Here is a 20,241-nt window from a genome sequence, read left to right as displayed (position 1 = left end):
TGACGCAGTGGTTAAGAATCTGCCTGCCAATGCAGGGGACATGGGTTCCAGCCCTGGTCTGGGAAGATCCCACATGCCGCGGGGCAACTAAGCCCGGGCACCACAACTACTAAGCCTGTGCTCTAGAGCCCACGAGGCACAACTACTGAAGCCTGCGTGCCTAGAGCCTGTGCTCCGCAACAAGAGAAGCCACCGCAATGAGAAGCCTGTGCACCACAACAAAGAGTAGCCCTCGCTCGCTGCAACTAGAGAAAGCCCATGAGCAGCAACAAAGGCCCAACACAGCCAAAAATAAGTAAATAAATTAAAAATAAATAATAAAATGAGTGTAATTCATATGCTAAGAGCTCCAACGGAAAATTGAACAACATGCAAGAACATGATGGGCAGTGTAAACAAGGAGATAGAAATTCTAAGACGAAACGGTAGAAATAAAAAACACTAACAGAAATGGAGAATGTTTTGATGAACTCATGAATAGGCTAGATATGACTGAGGAAAGAATCAGTGAGCTTGAAGATATATCAATAGAAACTTTTCAAACTAAAAAAAAAGAGAGCGAGAGAGAAAAGACTGAATAAAGTAGAAAAGAATATCCAGGGACTGTGGGACAATTATAAAAGGGATAACATCTGTGTAAAGGGGATACAAGAAGAAAGAAATAAAACAATAAAGAAGGAAAGAAAGAAAGAAAATAAATACTTGATAATGGCTGGAAACTTTTATTTAACATACATCAAACCACAGGAATCACAGAGAACACCAAGCAGCATAAACACCAAGTGATCAATACCTTTGTATATCGTATTCAAACTTAAGAAAATCAAAGACAAAAAGAAAACCCTGAAAGAAGGCAGAAGGAAAAAATCTTACGTGTAGAGAAACTAGTATAAGAAATATATTGATTTTCTCTTCAGAAACCATGCAAGCAAGCAGAGAGTGGAGTGAAATATTTAAAGTGTTGAAAGAAAAAAAAACACCCCACCAACCTAGAATTCTTTTTTAAATAAATTTATTTATTTATTTATTTTTGGCTGCGTTGGGTTTTCGTTGCTGCCCGTGGGCTTTCTCTAGTTGCGGCAAGCGGGAGCTACTTTTCAAGCGGTGCGCGGGCTTCTCACTGCAGTGGCTTGTCTTTGTTGCGGAGCATGGGCTCTAGGCGTGCGGGCTTCAGTAGTTGTGGCTTGCGGGCTCTAGAGTGCAGGCTCAGTAGTTGTGGCACATGGGCTTAGTTGCTCCGTGGCACGTGGGATCTTCCCAGACTAGGGCTTGAACCCATGTCCCCTGCATTGGCAGGTGGATTCTTAACCACTGCGCCACCAGGGAAGTCCCACCAACCTAGAATTCTGTATCTATCAAATTTCTCTTTCAAAAGTGATGATGAAATACAGACTCTAACATAAATAGAAACTGAATTTGTCTCCAGTAGACCTGCCTTGCAAGAAATGTTAAAGAAAGTTCTTCAGAGAAAGAAAATGATGTAGGTCAGGAACTTGGGGCTACATAAAGAAAGGAAGAGTGTTAGAGAAGGTATAAATTAAGGTAAAATAAATTTTTTTTTTTGGCAGCGCCTTGCGGCTATGTGGGATCTTAGCTCCCCGACCAGGGATTGAATCCGTACCCCCTGCAGTGGAAGTGTGGAGTCCTAACCACTGGACCGCCAGGGAAGTCCCAAAATAAAATATTTTTTAGTTTTTACTTTTCTTATTCTTAATTTATCTAAAAGATTCACTGTCTTCAAATTAATAATTGCAAAAATACATTTGGTGATAATAGTTTACGGATAAGTGAAATGTATGAGAGAAATTTTATAAGGGATGGAAGGGAGGAACTGGGAAAACTCTGTTATAAGATACCTACATAACCATGAAGAAATACAGTGTTGGGACTTCCCTGGTGGTCCACTGGCTAAGGCTCCATGCTCCCAATGCAGGGGGCCTGGGTTCGATCCCTGGTCAGGGAACTGGATCCTGTATGACACAACTGGGGTTCCTGCATGCTGAAACTAAAGATCCAAAGATCCCGCACATGGCAACGAAGACCCCGCCTGCCGCAGCTAAGACCCAGCACAGCCAAATAAGTAAATAAATATTAAAAAAGAAAGAAAGAAAGAAATACAGTGTTATTTGAAAGTGAATTTAGGTTAGTTGTAAATTTAGATTGTTAATTGTAGGGAAACCGTTTAAAAAATTTTAAAAGAAGTACTACTGATATGTTAAGAGAAAAAATGGAATCACATTTTGATTAAAATCAGAGGCAAAAAATAATTTAAAAGAGTGGAAGACAAAAAAGAGAGAACAGGGGCAAAGGATAGAAAATAGTTACAAATATGGTATATATTAATCCAACTATCTCAATAATCACTTTAAATATGGATGGCCTTAAAACATTAATTACAGGGGCTTCCCTGGTGGCGCTAGTGGTTGGGAGTCCACCTGCCGATGCAGGGGACTCGGGTTTGTGCCCTGGTCCGGGAGGATCCCACATGCCGCGGAGCGGCTGGGCCCGTGAGCCATGGCCGCTGGGCCTGCATGTCCGGAGCCTGTGCTCCACAGCGGGAGAGGCCACAACAGTGAGAGGCCCGCGTACTGCAAAAAAAAAAAAAAGGAAAAAAACATTACAAGACAGAGATCATCAGAATGGATTAAGAGAACTGCCTGTGTAGTTTACAGACCCTTAAATTTTACTGAGCTCCATGGCTATCACCTTTTCAGTCCTGAGCCACAGACCCAAATGGGAATTACCAGAAGGCATTTATGATTCAAAATTCACTTCCTTTGGCAGGTCGCTACTTCCTTGGTTAGGAGTAAACGCAAATGAGGCTGTGATCAGGAACCTCTCCTTAACTCTTGTACTGTAGAATCTGCTGCTAAAGCAATAGCTGCCCAACGAACATCCCTAGAATCTCTGGCTGAAGTTGTTTTTGATAATAGGATAACCCTTGGTTACCTTTTAACTGAGCAAGGAGGCGTTTGTGCTACGGCTAACACCATTTGTTGCACTTGGATTGACACTTCTGAAGAAGTTGAGACTCAGCTACATAAGATCAGTGAACAAGCCAGTTGTCTTAAGAGAGTGACTCCTTCCATGGGGTCTTTCTCTGACTTATTTGATTCTGATTGATTTGGGTCTTGGGGATCATGGCTCCAAAGTACATGCCAGATATTGGGAATTATCCTGCTTTTGATAATCATAGTAGTCTTCCTGAGGCTTGGTATTCTCTCAAAACCTTCAAATGCATGTTTGCAGTCACTAACCAGAGAGCAAAAGATCTCCCTAAAACTAGAACATCAGAAAAGGAACGAAGAGAATGACTGACTTAAAGAACGTGAACCCAATGTAGCGACCTGTAAACACCACAGGAGGTCCAGGAGGTCCAGGCGTTAAGACTCTGTGCTCCCAATGCAGGGGGCATGGGTTTGATCTCTGGTCAGGGAATTAAGAGGTTATTTCTCATTACATACATATATTTATAAGCCACATGACATGGCCAAAAAAAACAAAGTGTTTGGGGGGAATTGATAAAAACAAGACAACAGGCCCAAAATGGAGTCACTTATGCTAAGCCCCACCTCATCAAACTGAGACTTAATTACAGTTTCAGCTCTCCCAGAAATGCAATCTTAAACCAGTCAATCAGGAATCGCATAATCAGCTCTAGTTAAGTAACCTGACTGATAACCCCAGCCCTTAAAGCAAAGTGACCAATCTACTTTTTGCTAGTAGAACTTCCTTGTTCCTGGACCCTTCTGCCTATACTCTCCTTGGAGCTCCTTTCCATCTGTTAGATTGGATGCTGCCTGATTCATGAATCATTGAGTAAAACCAATAAGATCTTTAAAATTTACTCAGTCGAATTTTGTTTTTTAACACTACCCTGGAGTAAAATCCTTCTTTCCTAAATCTTTGCTTGTTGCTTCCAAGTTTCTGATAATCCCTGCCTTCCTGGAATTGAAGGAATGAAGATTAAACTTTTGGCACCTGGGGAGGTGTGGGGTTCTGATATTTGTTAATAATGCCCAGTGAACTTCCAAGTCTAGTCCAAAAAAATGGAAAGAGAAAGAATTCCTAAATGACGTATGATGTTAATCAATCAACAGGAATTTGTAAACTGTAATTGTTAATAAATAGAGATTCATTTAATAATTTAATATACCATGTCAGTAACCTGTTACTGCTTTAAAAAAACACACCCTTTCCCCCTCAGTGATTACAAAAACAGAACACAATAGTCATCCTTAATCCCACCATATTATTTCCTTAGGTTATTTCTCATTACATACACATATTTATAGTTCTTCATATTCATGTTCCACTAAAATCAGATAATAAGCATTTCTGATATCATCATAAAAACGTTGTATAGATACTCTGTAATGTACAGATACTCTACCATTATTTAGCCATTCCCTGCTATTGGACATTTAAGTTGCTCCCTTTTTTTTCCCTATCATCAATAATACTTAAATGAAGTTTTGTATATATATATTTTTCACACTTCTGTGACCATCCTTAGAATAGATTCTTAGAAGAGGAATTAGAGGCAAAAGTAATAAATATTTTTAAGATTCTTGATTCATACTGCCAAATTACTTTCCTAAAGTTAGAAGACAACTTTTTTGTTTTGAAGTTGTATTCTGAACTTCATATAAGTGGAATCATCCGTGTCCTCTTTTGTGCCTGATTTAACAGTATCTGTGATATTCATCCAGTTTGTTGCATTTATCAGTAATTACAGGCATACCTTGTTTTATTGCGCTCCACAGATATTGCATTTTTTTCCTACAAATTTAAGGTTCGTGGCAAGCCTGCATTGTCAGATGATGGTTAGCATATTTTAGCAATAAAGCATTTTGAAATTAAGGTATGTATTTCTTTTAGACTTAGTGCTATTTCACACTTAATAGACTAAGTACAGTGCAAACATAAACTTATATGCACTGAGAAATGAAAAAAAAAATCGTGTGACTCACTTTACTGCAATATTGGCTTTATTACGGTGGTATGGAACTGAACACGCAGTACCTCCGAGGTATGCCTGAATTTCCTGTCGCTACATAGCAGCCCACTGCATGACCGCACCACAATTTATTTACCAGTACAACTGCTGATGGACATTGGGGTTACCAGTGTTTGGTTATCACAAAAAAAGCTGCTATGAACATTCCCGTGCAAGCCTCTGGTGGACGCATGCACTCAGTCCTCTTGGAGGGGAACTGCTGAGTCTCAAGGGAGGGCTTAGTTTTAGTACTGGAAACAGTTTACCAAAGTGGTCGTACCCTAGGACTCAGTTTTTATAACTTGGTCTCCACTCAGTGAGGAAAGGCGATAACTCAGAGGCACCGGGAACGCGCAAACTCTGTGTGCTTGACTCAGCTCGGCGCTTTCCTTCAAATTCTTAAGATATACCCCCAATTCCACGGATGAATAAACAGACTTAGCAACTGCAGCACCGCCCTCGAACAAATTTCTCATTCAATTTCGAAAACAGGGTACTTCTGAGAGCGTCAAGGTTAGCTCACAATGTGAAAAAAGTACGGCAGCACCACCATCTCCCGGTCCCTCCTCTGGCTGCGGCTCCGTCCTCGTCTCAGCTGGAACAAAGGAGTCGCTCAGCTAAGCCGCGTGGGGTTCCGGTCAGGCCCCGCCTCTCACCTATGCGCAGGCGCAGATTGAGCCCTAGGGAGCCCGGCGGCCCCGGCGCGCGTGACGTAGTAGCGTACGCCGGTGCGTGATGACGCAGGGGCGTGCGCTCGGTGGCTCATAGGGGAAGATGGCGGCTGCTCTTTTGGAGGAGTGGGATTGAGAGGGGAGGGAGGAGGCCAGACAGGAGAGATACTCCTGACTGTGAAGACGAACATTTCGCTCGCTAGTCATTAGGAGCTCTGCTCAGCGCCACAGGGTGAGTGCGGCGGCGGCACGGGACCGCTCGCCTGCAGCAGGCGGCGGCACTCTCCGCCATTTTCATGCTCGGCCGTTGCGTGCTTTGGGGGCCTGGGGGGTGCCTGGGGATGGGTTGGAAGAGCTGGGAGGATCGAACTCCCGAGGGCTCTTTGAGGCGGGTTCGGGCCTTCGGGGACGGGCCTGGAGGCTTGAGGCAGACCGGGAAAGGCAGGCATGGTAGGACCAAGGCCCTGACTGGGGACCGGTGGCGACGAGAAGACGTAGGTAGGGTAGGCCACGGAGAAAACTGGGAAGTTTGGAGGAGGGAAGCGCGTTAAAACTGGAATTTGGGGCGGGAGTGGAAGGGGTTGGGCCGAGAGTGGAATGGAGTGTGGTTTTGAGTGGTTGGGTGAAGGGGTCACGGGAAGTTAGTTAATGGGAAACCTGTAAAACGGCGGAAGGTTTAACCTCGTTATTATCGTGGCTGGAAGTCGGTATTTTAACAGGGATAAGTCCACAGCTTGACAGGCAGAAATCCCCTGCTCCTTTGGAATAGCTACATTAGTATTTTGTTTGGTTTAGATCATGGTCCCTGCAAGTGTCCCTTAAGAACTCTCTGCACGTTTCCGACTTTAAGACTTCTGACAACTAGATATTTAGGTTCTTAGAAGGCATTCTCTTTTTTTTACGGAAAGGAAAAAACTGGTTACTTGGTTGTAAACCCTAGTGGTTGGTGGTCCTTCCGGAGAAAGAAGAAGGAGGCGGGTCGATAGGGAATTCCATAATTGGACCTGTTTAAATCAAGTCAGAAAAGCACGGATTATTTGTAGAAAGCCCGTCAAGAATGTTTTGAAGTAATTTCCACACAGATGACATGCAGTTGACTGTTCGGGAAATTTCGAAGACGAGTATGAACAAAAAGCTTATGTTAAAAGGAATACCTCTTGGGAGCACTGAGTTGACTTTCGGGTACACTCTGGAGATTCAGTGCACGCAGCATTTTTTGCCTGTGAACGTGATGCAGTGGTAGATCTGTTTAATTTAAACAAAACTTTTAGAGACTGTTAGTTAAAAGGAAACATGTTCATTCTTCCCCTGAGGGCATTTTTCTGTTCTTAATCTTAATTGCTTTTGACACCTATCTTTTTTTTTTTTTTACGCCTATCTTTTATAACCTTTGCACTTTTTAATTGGTCTCCTTGCCTAGAAGGCGGCAAAATACTGTATCGGTTTCAGTTTGTTGAGGCGTCTAGTTTCGTATTTGGCCTTTTTTCTTGAAGTTTAGGGAAAATTTTTATCTTTGTGTATATGGGGGAAGAATTTTCATAGAAAGTTGGCCTTACATCCCAGTGCTTTAGGAAAAAATAAATCCTTATCCCTGAGGTTGATGGCTTAACCTGCATTCTTAGGTTGGTGAAAAATACTAAGACGACAGATTTGCCATCACAGTTTTACCCTGACCTAAGGCTTTAATTATACTTTTAGTAACCACTTAAGGAGCTTATTCAAAGCTCTCTTTGCTAAGTAATAAGTCCGTATATTTTTCACACTACTTTGGGAAAAACGTGCTATTTGATTATTGCTGAAGTTCGAACTGTTTCATATTTCAGAATAAGAAAGAAGCAGGTAAGGTAAAATAAAGCTTTGTAACTGTAACGAATATATTGACAAAGATATCAGTGAAAGCTTTTCACTTAATCTATTTATGTAATCCTTTTGAGGTTGCTCAGCCAAAAAAAAAAAGAAAAAACGACTTTTAGATAAAGTAGTATTCATTAGCTAGAGCCTGCAGATTAGAAATCTTCATTATCAAAGTATGTTTAATTAAATGTCATAAACTTACTAGTTGTTTAAGCATTCCAGATTTGTTGTTGAAGACTCCAGATTGTCGTAGTTTTCTGCCAAACATTATTCCAGGATTTTGCGTTGAAACTGTTGCTTGTAATTCCAGGATTTTATTTGTGTTGACACTTTTGCTTGTGCTGAAACTTTTTCTTTTGGAATAGTGGAAGTATTTCTGAGACTCTTAAGTATGTATAGTATTGGAAAATCTTTACATTACTCTCATCCTTTCTGGCCCTAGAACATTTTAGTATTTTCTGGTAGTGACTGACTTTATAACGTTTGTATTGTACCTTATGTTCATAACTTGAGTGCTTGTAAATTCCCAGAGCTGGGTGGTATTGTAAAGGCCATGGGTTTTAGCGGTAGACAGACCTAGGTTTGAATGCCAGGCTCACCACTAACTAGCTTTTCTACATTTGGTCATTTACACTCTCTGAACTTGAGTTTTCTTATATATAAAAATGTAAATTATAGTACTTATTTCAAAGGTAAAAGAAAGTGTCTAGTACATAGTAAGCATTCAGTAATTTTTGGCATTTTTCTTTCTGTGACTTTAATTGATGAGGTCACTTTTTTTTAATTGAGATATTACTTTCAGGTGTACAACATAATGATTCGCTATTAGTGTATATTGCAAAATGATCATCGCAATAAGTCCATCACCATACATAGTTACAATTTTGTTTTCTTGCCATGAGAACTTTTAAGATCTATTCAGAAACTTTTAAATATGAAGTATAGTGTTATTAACTGTAGTCACGATGTCATATGTTACATCCTTATAACTTATTTATTTTAGAATTGGAAGTTTGCACCTTTTGGCCCCCCTTCATCCATCTTGCCCATTCCTACCTTTCCCATTCTCACTGTTTAAAAACTAACTCAAATATCTTTGTTGAAAACTTACTGATAATCTCATTCCTCTGGTAAACTGATTACTCCTTTCCCTGTGTTATTAAAGAATTTTGTGTATATCTCTCTCTAATGTATTTTGATTGAAGCAGTATCTTTTCCATTACTTTGTCAGCTCTTTGAAGGCAGATGTTTCAGAGCCTTATATTTTTTTTATATTCATAAAGCCTAAGCATTATAAAAATGGATGAATGATTGATTTTTCTACAAAAATTCTCTTCATGACTCTGTTGGGATCCATATTTCACACAGACCTGGTTTATTATTCTGCTCCTTGGCCCTTACTGGTGACCTCTTTCAGACTATGCATATCTTGTCCATTCCTCAACATCCAACTAAATCTCTTCCCATTAATGAGGTCTTCAGTGAGTATTTATTTATTTACAGCTGTCTCTCCGGTTAATCTAAGGTCTGTGTGACTGCCTTCATACTACCGGGCACTATGCCTTAACGGTTTTGAACAGATTGTTGGGTGGGTTGACAAATGCCCAACTGTGCTTGAAGGCTGACTTTGTTATAGGCACTTGCTCTATTTACTGTCCCACTTAGTAAGATACTTCTAAGGAGCAATTTCCCTTTATTTGTATGTGGGATAATCTGGTAACTTTTTTCCTATCTTTTTATGTTAGGAGAAACTGCAAACATCCAGAAAAGTTGAAAGAGTAACACAGTGAACACCTGTTGCCTTTCATTTAGATTTATCTGTTACTTACATTTAACCATTTTGCTTTAGTTCTCAGTATACCTCTCCCCGCAGCAACCAGTTGAAATTAAACATAGATATCATGCTGTTTGTCCCCTGAATACCTCAGGATGGATCTCTTTAAAGTAATGCCATTTTTCTACACTTTATGTATTTTTATTGCAAACTAGCCTCCCGCTAAGACTATATAAAAACAGTAACCATTATTATGCGTAAGACAGTTAGCATTAAGTCTCTGGCATGGACTTTTTAAAGAATGTTCCACATTTGGGATTTTCTGATTAAATGATTAAAATGGCATTTAACTTATTTCTCTATTTTTAAAATTTCCTATAAATTGGACGTTAGATCTAGAGAGGTTTGATTAAATTTGGGTCAGATATTTTTGGCAAAAATACTTCATAGATGATGATATGTAATTTACATTGTGTTACATCAGGAAGGACAGAATGTCTGGTTCTCCTGTTTCTAGTGATCAATAAGGTGGTGAGGATTACCAGATGTTAGTTTGCCCCATTGTTTACTATGCTAAGTTTACTTGGTTAGTGTGGTGTCCATCAGGTTTCTTCGTTGAAAAGGTACATTTTCCCCGTCATTTAGTGGTTGATTGTTGGCCTAGTCATTTATTTAATTGGGGGTTATGAAAATTAAATGAGTGAACTTTCTACAAAAATTCTCAGCATGGCTCTGTTATTTCTTTACATTTATTAGCTGTTTTCTGTAAAAAAAAAAAGAGCTTCCCCCTCTTTCATGTTTTAAACTTACAAAAAAATTTTTATTATTTATTTGGTTGCACTGGGTCTTGGTTGCGGCAGGAGGGCTTCTTAGTTGCCACTCACCAACTCCTTAATTGCAGCACATAGGCTCCTTAGTAGCCGCACGCGAACTCTTAGTTGTGGCATGCATGTGGGATCTAGTTCCCTGACCAGGGATTGAACCTGGGCCCCCTGCATTGGGAGTGCGGAGTCTTATCCACTGCGCCACCACGGAAGTCGCTCTGCTTAAACTTTTAAATTTTGAAATAAATACGAACTTACAGAAGAGTTGGAATACTAGTACAAAGAACTCTCATACTTTTTCATCCCTGTTCACCAGTTGTTAACTTTTTGTCACATTTGCTTTATCCCTCCTTCCCTCCATCCCTTCTTTTTCCCCATCCCATGTTTTTGGTTGTTTTTTGGCCGTGCTGAGCAGCTTGCGGGATCTTAGTTCCCCAACCAGGGATTGAACCCAGGCCATGGCAGTGAAAGCACCTAGTCCTAACCACTGGGCTCCCTGGGAATTCCCGCCAGCCCATGTATTTTTTCTGAACCATCTGGAGTCCTTCACAGACACCATGCATCTTTCCCCTAAGAACACCATTCTCTTAAATACCCACAGTATTAACAAATTCTACACATTTAACATTGATACAATATTTGATATTCAAATTTCATATTCCAGTTTCTCTAGTTGTCTCAATAACGTCCCTTACAGAGTTTTTTCCCCCCTGTCATTTAGGATCCAACCTAAAATTGAACATTGTATTTGATTGTCATATTTCTTTAGTTTTTAATCAAGACCAGTTCTGTGGTCTTTTTTTCTTTAATGACTTTTTTTGTGTGTGTGTGTGGTACGTGGGCCTCTCACTGTTGTGGCCTCTCCCATTGCGGAGCACAGGCTCCAGACGCACAGACTCAGCGGCCATGGTTCACGGGCCTAGCCGCTCCGCAGCATGTGGGATCTTCCCGGACCGGGGCATGAACCCGTGTCTCCTGCATCGGCAGGTGGACTCTCAACCACTGCGCCACCAGGGAAGCCTTAATGACTTATTTTTAGAGTATAGTCTATTAGTTTTGTTTTCGTTTTTGGAGAATTACTAATACTGTTTTTTGGTATGTTGTAGTTGTTACTGTTTTTTTAAAAATTTTATTTTATTTATTTAATTTTGGCTGTGTTGGGTCTTCGTTGCTGCACGTGGGCTTTCTCTAGTTGCAGCGAGCCGGGGCTACTCTTCGTTGCAGTGCACGGGCTTCTCATTGAGGGGGCTTCTCTTGTTGCGGAGCACGGGTTCTAGGTGCGCAGGCTTCAGTAGTTGTGGCGCGTGGGCTCTGTAGTTGTGGCACATGGGCTCAGTTGCTCCGCGGCATTTGGGATCTTCCCGGACCAGGGCTGGAACCCGTGTCCCCTGCATTGGCAGGCGGATTCTTAACCACTTCGCCACTGGGGGAGCCCCTGTTATTGTTTTTGATGCTTAAGTTGTTCCAGATTTGGCCAGTGTGAGTCCCTCTTCGAGCTGGTTTTTGTGTCACTTTTTTTTTTTTTTTGGCTGTGCCATGCGGCTTCCAGGGATCTTAGTTCCCCTACCACGGAACAAACCCATGGCCCCTGCAGTAGAAGTGCAGAGTCCTAAACATTGGACCGCCAGGGAATTCCCTCTTATGTCCTTTTTGACTGAGACTGATTAATCTCTGAGGGCTTTCTTGGTTTTTGCAAAACAGAATAACCCAGGTCTTTCTTGTGTTTTCCTTTCTTCTTGTTTTTTATATTTTTCTATTTCTCCAGAAAGCTCTGCTTTCTTTTGAAGGAAAGTGATATTTATAAATTAAAATTTGAGTGCTAGGTAGTATATGCGCTGTTACTAGAGTGTCTTTGCTTCTAGGCTCCTTTCAGTGGACAGAGCTAGGAAACATGTTTTCAAAAATCATCAGTTTATATTATAACGTTATTATTGGGATTTGCTACAAAGAAAGTAGATTCAGTTTACATCCTGCTGAGTGCAGTTAATTTCTTTTCAGTCCTTTTTTTCCTTAGAATGTATTCTACTAAAAATGAACAGAGAACTGTGTTCAAAAGTTACAGTACTTCATTGCTGTTTCAATTTGCATTTCTCTGATGATTAATGATGTTGAGCATCTTTTTCATATGCTTGTTGGCCATTTGTATATCATCTTTGGAGAAATGTCTCTTCAAGCCCTTTGCCCAAATTTTAAGTGAGTTACTTGATTTTTTTTTGTTGCTGAGTTGTAGGAGTTCTTTATATATTCTGATAAAATCTGATAAATCTGATAAATCCTTATCAGATTTGCAAATATTTTCTCCCATTCTGTAGGTTGCCTTTTCACTCTGTTGATTGTATCCGTTACTGCACAAAAGTTTTTGAGATTGATATAGTCCCATTTATGTGTGTGGGACCCTTGTTTTTTCCTAACAATATATCCAAGAAATCATTCCAGGGACTTCCCTGGTGGCGCAGTGGTTAAGAATCCGCCTGCCAGTGTGGGGGACACGGGTTCAATCCCTGGTCTGGGAAGATCCCACATGATGCAGAGCAGCTGAGCTCGTGCACCACAACTACTGAAGCCCACGCGCCTAGAGCCCGTGCTCTGCAACAAGAAAAGCCACTGCAGTGAGAAGCCCACGCACCACAACAAAGAGTCACCCCCACTCACCACAACTAGAGAGAGCCTGCACGCAGCAACGAAAGATCCCGCACGCCTCAACAAAGATCCTGCGTGCCACAACTAACACATGGTGCGGCCAAAAAAAAATAAATAAAATGTTAAAAAAGAAAACTCTTCGTTTTAAAAAAAAATAATAGATATATGTTTCATTGGTTAAATTTTTTTAACTTCACTTTTAGGTATTTGGTTAAATCTTACTGATTATATCTTTAATAATCACTGTACTTTTGAAATCCAGACTGACTTGTTTGGAGGGAAATACCAAACTAAGACAGTATGTGTCATAGGGTAAAGATACAAATGCCAAAGACTGAGGAACTAGTTAGGCTTTTAGGCCAGTGTGGGTAATAAAACCAGAAACTGAGAACCACTGTTCCAAAATCAAGAGGCACTCAGAGCCTTAAGTTTGTCAGTTTCATCTTGCTGTTGACAAATTTGAAATATTCAAGACTATCTCTTTAGGGTTCTTCCTTTGGTAATGATTACGTATTTTGTTAAATGCTTTTACATTTCAATTTAGTTGTTAAGCCAAGTTTAAAAATGAGCTGAAAGAAACTGGAAAATCGTTGCTTACTCTCTGTATAATCTTGAAATTTTAGAATTATTTTACTTCTGGAAATCATCAGATCTAGACCCTTAAAGAAACAGGATTGAGGAGATTAAATTTGTTCGTAATCACGGTTAGTGGAAGAATCCAGGTCACCTGAGTACCAGTTTAGTGTTCTTTTCTCCACCTTTACAAAAAAACCAAACAAAAAACAAACCCCCGAACATTTCATAGTGTAACTTGGGAGAGTTTTTGGGTTCATCGTCTTTGGGAGAGAGCTAAAATTATAAGTTTACATAGCCAGAAAAGTCTGAAATAGGAAAATCTTCCATCAGTTAGTAAGTGGTGACATTATTCTGTGGTCCTGAACTTGACATATCTAGCTTTGTTCAAAATTGATTATCAAACTGGGACTTCGGTATGTTTCTATTTTAGTAACCTAATAGTAACCTAATTTCAGCCTTTAACTCTGCCAGATAATCACAGGATTTGGCAGAATGTTTCTTGGTAGATTTTTAAAAAAGTAATTAGTCAATTAGGTCGTGCCGCAAGGCTTGTGGGATCTTAGTTCCCCGACCAGGGATCGAACCCGTGCCCCCTGCAGGGGAAGCATAGAGTCCTAACCACTGGACCCCAGGGAATTCCCTCTTGGTAGATTTTATCCACACACACCACATCCCAAGTGTGTAGCAAGGTGCCTCCCTCATGTGTTTTATGTACTCAAACTATAGTTGATAGTATGAGGGAGGTTTTTTTCACCCACATTTTCTACCCATGATGCTTATTTGCAACTATGTTTTTTACAGCAGTTTTGTGCCCAGATTAGTCATTTCTATTTCTGTGCCTGTGTTCATAACACTACTTAGTAGCATTACTTATGTAAGTTATTTTATTTTTATGTATTTATTCATTCATTCATTCATTTATAAACGAATTACCAAAAAAGAAAAAAAAAGTACAAAGTACAAGGGGATATACAGTGATCTGTCTCTTCCCTATGGCTATTCTCTAATCCTTTTTCATCTATCTAGTAGCTGAAGTTATCAGTTCGTTGTAAATTCTTCCAGAGATGTTTTGGGTTCTATATAGCAAATGTATTTACTACAGATGTATATGTGTCCCTTTTTTGTTGCTTTTCGCTTACACAGTTGTAGTCTATACACTGTTTTGTACTTTTTTTCACTTAACGGTATATCTTGGAGATCCTAAATAGAGCTACCTTCTTGATAATATCAGTAGTTGCATAATATATATTGTATGGGGGGACTTCCCTGGTGGCGCAGTGGTTAGGAATCCGCCTGCCAATGCAGGGGACACAGGTTTGATCCCTGCTCTGGGAGTATCCCACTTGCCGTGGAGCAGCTAAGCCCATGCACCACAACTGCTGAGCCTGTGCTGTAGAGCCTGCGAGCCACAACTACTGTGCCTGAGTGCCACAGTTACTGAAGCCCACGTGCTAGAGCCCGTGCTCTGCAATGAGAGAAGCCAGCGTAATGAGAAGCCCGCACACCGAAAGGAAGAGAGCCCCCACTCACCACAACTAGAGAAAGCCCCCGCGCAGCAACAAAGACCCAATGCAGCCAAAACAAATAAATAAAAAATAATATACGCAACATTAAGAAGGAAAGAAACTGTTCAAAAATTTGGGCTTCCCTGGTGGCACAGTGGTTGAGAGTCCACCTGCCGATGCAGGGGACATGGGTTCGTGCCCTGGTCCGGGAAGATCCCACATGCCGTGGAGCGGCTGGGCCCATGAGCCATGGCCGCTGAGCCTGCGCGTCCGGAGCCTGTGCTCCGCAACGGGAGAGGCCACAGCAGTGAGAGCCCTGCGTACCGCAAAAAAAAAAAAAAAAATTTATATATATAGTATGGGTATTCCATGATTAACTAGTCTTCTACCTAATAGACATGGGTGGTTTCCAGTCTTTTGTTATTAAAAACAGTGCTCCATTGAATAACCTTATGCATATGTGTTTGTGCATGTTTGAGCACATGTGTAGGGATAAATTCATGGAAGTGGGATTGCTTGGTCAAAGTAGGTGCAGTATCAGTGTGTGAATATGGTGGTTTCTTTCGCACCAAACCACCACTTGTATTATCATAGTTTTTTATTTTTTATAAATTTATTTATTTTTGGCTGCGTTGGGTCTTCACTGCTGATCGCGGGCCCTCTCCAGCTGCGGTGAGCAGGGGCCACTCCTCGCCACTGCGCGTGGGCCTCTCATTGCGGTGGCCTTTCCTGTTGCGGAGCGTGAGCTCCAGGCACGCGAACTTCAGCAGCTGTGGCACGCAGGCTCAGTAGCTGTGGCATGTGGGCTCAGCAGCCGTGGCTCGCCGGCTCTAGAGCGCAGGCTCAGCAGCTGCAGCACATGGGCCTAGCTGCTCCGGGGCATGTGGGATTCTCCCGCAGCAGGGCTGGAACCTGCGTCCCCTGCATTGGCAGGAGGATTCCTGACCACCGTGCCACCAGGGAAGCCTTATCATAGTTTTTGCCTTCTTGAGTTTTGTTGCTTCTCAGTAAACGATGAGTCATTCTGTAGCATGCATAGCAATGAGAGTTTAAAATCACTAATTTGTCCCTTTTTGATCATTTTCATGTGATATATATTCCTGGGATGATTCACCATTACCTATAATAGTGGTTTATGTCCTTTTTGGACCCCATAGGAATCTTATGAAAGTTTTATACTTCTTCCCATTATAAAAAGTGTGAGTATCCATGTTAGAATTCTGCATGGAACTGTGAGGTGGAGAGGTAATTTAAATCCTTTTGCCCATTTATGTATCCATAGACCCCAGTTAAGGCCTCCTGCTTTATTCGATACATATGAACTCTTGTGTCTAGATTGGCATAACGGACATTTCAGAATCTAGCCCCACTGTATGAACTCAGGTTTTCAGCTTCTTCCTCTGCTGCTCCCTCTCCCCACTACCCTGTCCTTGAACCATTTTTAAAAAACTTGAGTACACCTAATAAAACTAATGGAATGTTGTGGGGTTGGCCAAAAAAGTTCGTTCAGGTTTTCCCATAAGATGTTATGGAAAAACCTGAACGAACCTTTTGGCCAACCCAATATGTCAATTATATCTCAAAACAAAAACCCAAAAAATAGTTCTCTTTTACTTCTACTTACTGTTTCCTCGGCCTGGAATTGCTCCTCTTCCCCTTCTCCACTTGGTGTATACTTTCTTTTATTACCCTTATAAGTTAGTTAATCTGAAACTTTTGTTTCACATCAGTGCTCCCCCACTCAGTTCTTGTTTCTTCCCATGGCATTCTCTCTCGTAGCAAAATATGTAAAGTACGTGGATAGGAAGATTCAGTATTGTCAAGATGTCAGTTCTTCCCAGCTTGATCTATAGATTCAACATGCTCCCAATCAAAATCCCAGCAAGTTATTTTGTGGATGTTGATAAACAAACAAAGCTCCTTTTAGTCAGATAAGTTTCATCAATGCCTGTTAAATGAATGGTTACTAGAGAACAGAATATTCACACAATTCTAAAGTATCACCCTACAGTATTAAACATTTTAGATATACACAAAGTTGAAGAAAGAAGTTAATACCATTTATTTGCCTCCTAAATTCAACATTTGTTATAGTTTTGCTGTATTTTCTTGCTAGGGCTGATATATCAAAATACCACAGAGTGGCTAAACAATAGACATTTATTGTCTTACAGTTCTAGATAGAGGTTAGATGTCTGAGATCAAGGTGTCAGCAGGGCCATGGTCCCTCTGAAGGTGCTAGGGACAGATCTGTTCCAGACCTTTCCTACCTAGTTTTTGGTAGTTCCTTGGCCTGTGCCAGAATAACTCCAATCTTTACATTTGTCCAAATTTCCCCTTTTTATAAAGACACCAATCATATTGAATTACTGGCCCACCCTACTCCAGTATGACTTCATCTTAACTAATGATATCTGCAGCGACCCTGTTTCCCAGTAAGCTACGGGGTGGTGGTGGTGTTGAAGACTTTACCATGTGAATTTTGAGGGGATGTAATTCAACCAGTAACAATCTGTCTCTATATACATACAGACATACATACATACTTTTTAACCATTTGAGAGTAATTGCATACATGACAAATGACGCTTCAGCATGCAGTATCAACATGCAGTAACACATCTAAGAAAATTCGCCATAATTTCCTAATATTATGTAATATATGGTCCACATTCAAACAGTCTTTTTTTTTTTTTCCCAAACAGTCTTTAATAGCTTTTTTTCCCCCCAAACCAGACAATCATTTGGTTGTCTCCTTGGACATGTTTAACTGGAGCAGTCTTTTTGCTCTTTTATTTTTTATATATATACTTTTTTTTTTTTTTTAAGACTTACAGTGTCGCAGTTGCAGAACAAGCCTCTGTGCTCTGCCAACCTGATTAAGACTAGTTGAAACCACCATTTGCTTTCTCTGTCCAAGAGTCTTAATACAGAAGGCATGTCTCTTGATGGACAGTTAAGAGGGCTGTTATATTTTCTCTGTTATAGTTGTTCTGGAGAATGGACTTTATCTCTGTACGTCTTAAGGGTTGCCCTCTTACCTCTAAATGTTTAGAGGTAAGGTAATGTGTATGCTACACATTCTGTATTTTAAATTAGATCATTGCAAACAGACCCTTTTAATTTGGTGAAAATTCTCTTAGCTCATTACCTGTAATACAGAAACACAAAAATTGTTTCTGTGAGCAAATACTGTGTTTGCTGTACTTCTCACTGTATAGTTAATATTTTTTCTTTTGTAAGTATCTTGGAAACTGTGTATACTGTTTGTTCTCAAATTTTTAGCATCCATTGGTAGACCCTGTAGTAGCAACTATTAATGGGTGTTCCAATGATAATTTTCTGTTAGCATATATTTTAACATATATTTATTACTGTTTTCATGTGTGCTAGGCTGTATGCAAGGCACTGAGAATATAGAGATTAGAAACATTCAGTCTTTGCCTACAAGGAGTTTATAGTTTAGACAGAAAGGCAGATACGTGGTTTTTATCAGTATGATACATGCTTTTCCATGATTATGCATAATATACTTTAGAAGTGCAGACTGCTGAATAAATTGAGTGTAATAAATAAGCATAAATTTATAAAAGTAATTAAGAACACTGGTATTGGGCTTCCCTGGTGGCGCAGTGGTTGAGAGTCTGCCTGCCGATGCAGGGGACATGGGTTCGTGCCCCGGTCCGGGAAGATCCCACATGCTGCGGAGCGGCTGGGCCCGTGAGCTATGGCCGCTGAGCCTGCGTGTTCGGAGCCTGTACTCCGCAACGGGAGAGGCTGCAACAGTGAGAGGCCCGCGTACTGAAAAAAAAAGTATTAGGAATATGCCAACAAAGGTTGTGAGAATGTTTGGCAAACTTAGAGATTTCAGAATAGCATTTAAAACAAAAAACAGAAAAACACTACTCCTAGCTCCTTATACAGACCTTCTTGTCTGTTGTGGACAACTTGGAAAAACCCATGGTGTAAAGAAGACAACAAGGGACTTCGCTGGTGGTATAGTGGTTAAGAATTCGCCTGCTAGTGCAGGGGACACGGGTTCGATCCCTGGTCCGGGAATATCCCACATGCCACAGAGCAACTGAGCCCGTGCGCCAAAACTACTGAGCCTTGTGCTCTAGAGCCTGTGAGCCACAAGTACTGAGCCCTTGTGCCACAACTACTGAAGCCCGCGTGCCTAGAGCCAGTGCTCCGCAACAAGAGAAGCCACTGCAATGAGAAGCCCATGCACCGCAACGGAGCATAGCCCTTGCTCGCTGCAACTAGAGAAAGCCCACGCGCAGCAACTAAGACCCAACGCAGCCAAAAATACATAAATTTAAAAAAAAAAAGTCAACAAAATATTACCATAAGTCCATGCTCTTATTACCTTCATTATGTGTTTCTTTCCATTTTCTGGCTTTTGAGCAAAAGTGTATAGTTCTTTTAAAATAATTGTAATTGTTTCATAATCTGATTTTTCCACATAGTATTAGATCATGTGCAATTCGTTAAAAATATTTCAAACATTTTTAATTATGTAAAATTTCGTGATATAGATACACAGAAGTAATTTAGTCATTCCTCTCTGGTTGCCTGTTATGCTTGTGAACTGAACTGAAAGACTTTGTTGCAAGACAGGATTTTTTAGTTGCCCACGTAGTTCTCTATTAAATCATAGAATGGTTCTCTGAAATTTATAAACATATAAAGGTATTTCTGGAAATCACAGCTAGTTGTAACATGGTTTAAAAATTGCAGAAGTTTCCTTGAATATCAGATATAAGATTATAAGTCATAATCACTCTGTGCTTTACACATTTTAAGTATTGAGTGTTATTAATGGTTCTTAATCCTGTTCCTTCATTTTAGAGATCTAGGAAACAAAGACCCAGAGGTGTCAAAAATTTCTCCAGGATAGGAGAGCCTTAAATAGAGTCCTAGTTTCCATAGTTTGTTGTTCTTTGCACTCTAATGATTCAGTATCCCCTTCCCCCAAGGCTTAGGGGTTCTGTGGAGGAGTTGTGAATAGTATTAGAGTGGTGCAACTTTGCAGTCTATGTTGAACTTACTTTTAAGATGTAGCTTGAAGCAGGAGTTCTTCAGTTGAAGGAGATTTAAAAGGAGAGAATGAGAGGGAATTCCCTGGCTGTACAGTGGTTAGGAGTCTGTGCTTTCAGTGCCAAGGGCCCGGGTTCAGTTCCTGGTTGGGAAACTAAGATCCTGCATGGCACATAGTAAGTGCTGCCAGCTCCAGTTGATTCTTGTTATTCTTGGTAGTTATGTTCTATAAAGTTGCCACAAACACTGAACTAGCAAATACTGAACTGTTGCTCCTAGGAAATTTAGATTCCTGTGAGCCTCTGTGACAGTATTTGAGTCAGTCAGCCAAAACATAACCTGATTTTATGTGTTTCTT

General features: G+C 40.6%; 1 protein-coding gene across 19 annotated transcripts in view; it reads left to right on the top strand.

Moving 5' to 3' along the window:
- Nucleotides 1-5,747: 5,747 nt before the first annotated feature.
- WDR33 (WD repeat domain 33) overlaps nt 5,748-20,241 on the top strand; it is a 103,615-nt gene continuing 89,121 nt past the window's right edge. For all 19 annotated transcript variants that reach the window (XM_073807836.1, XM_073807835.1, XM_073807834.1 and 16 more), the window contains exon 1: nt 5,748-5,902. The gene's annotated coding sequence lies outside the window, so the exon portion shown is untranslated. The remainder of the gene's footprint in view (nt 5,903-20,241) is intronic.

Source organism: Tursiops truncatus, chromosome 7, assembly GCF_011762595.2.
Source record: "Tursiops truncatus isolate mTurTru1 chromosome 7, mTurTru1.mat.Y, whole genome shotgun sequence".
Lineage (NCBI taxonomy): Eukaryota > Metazoa > Chordata > Mammalia > Artiodactyla > Delphinidae > Tursiops > Tursiops truncatus.
The sequence above is the reverse complement of the archived record's forward strand: the minus strand, read 5'-3'. Positions and strand labels throughout refer to the sequence as shown.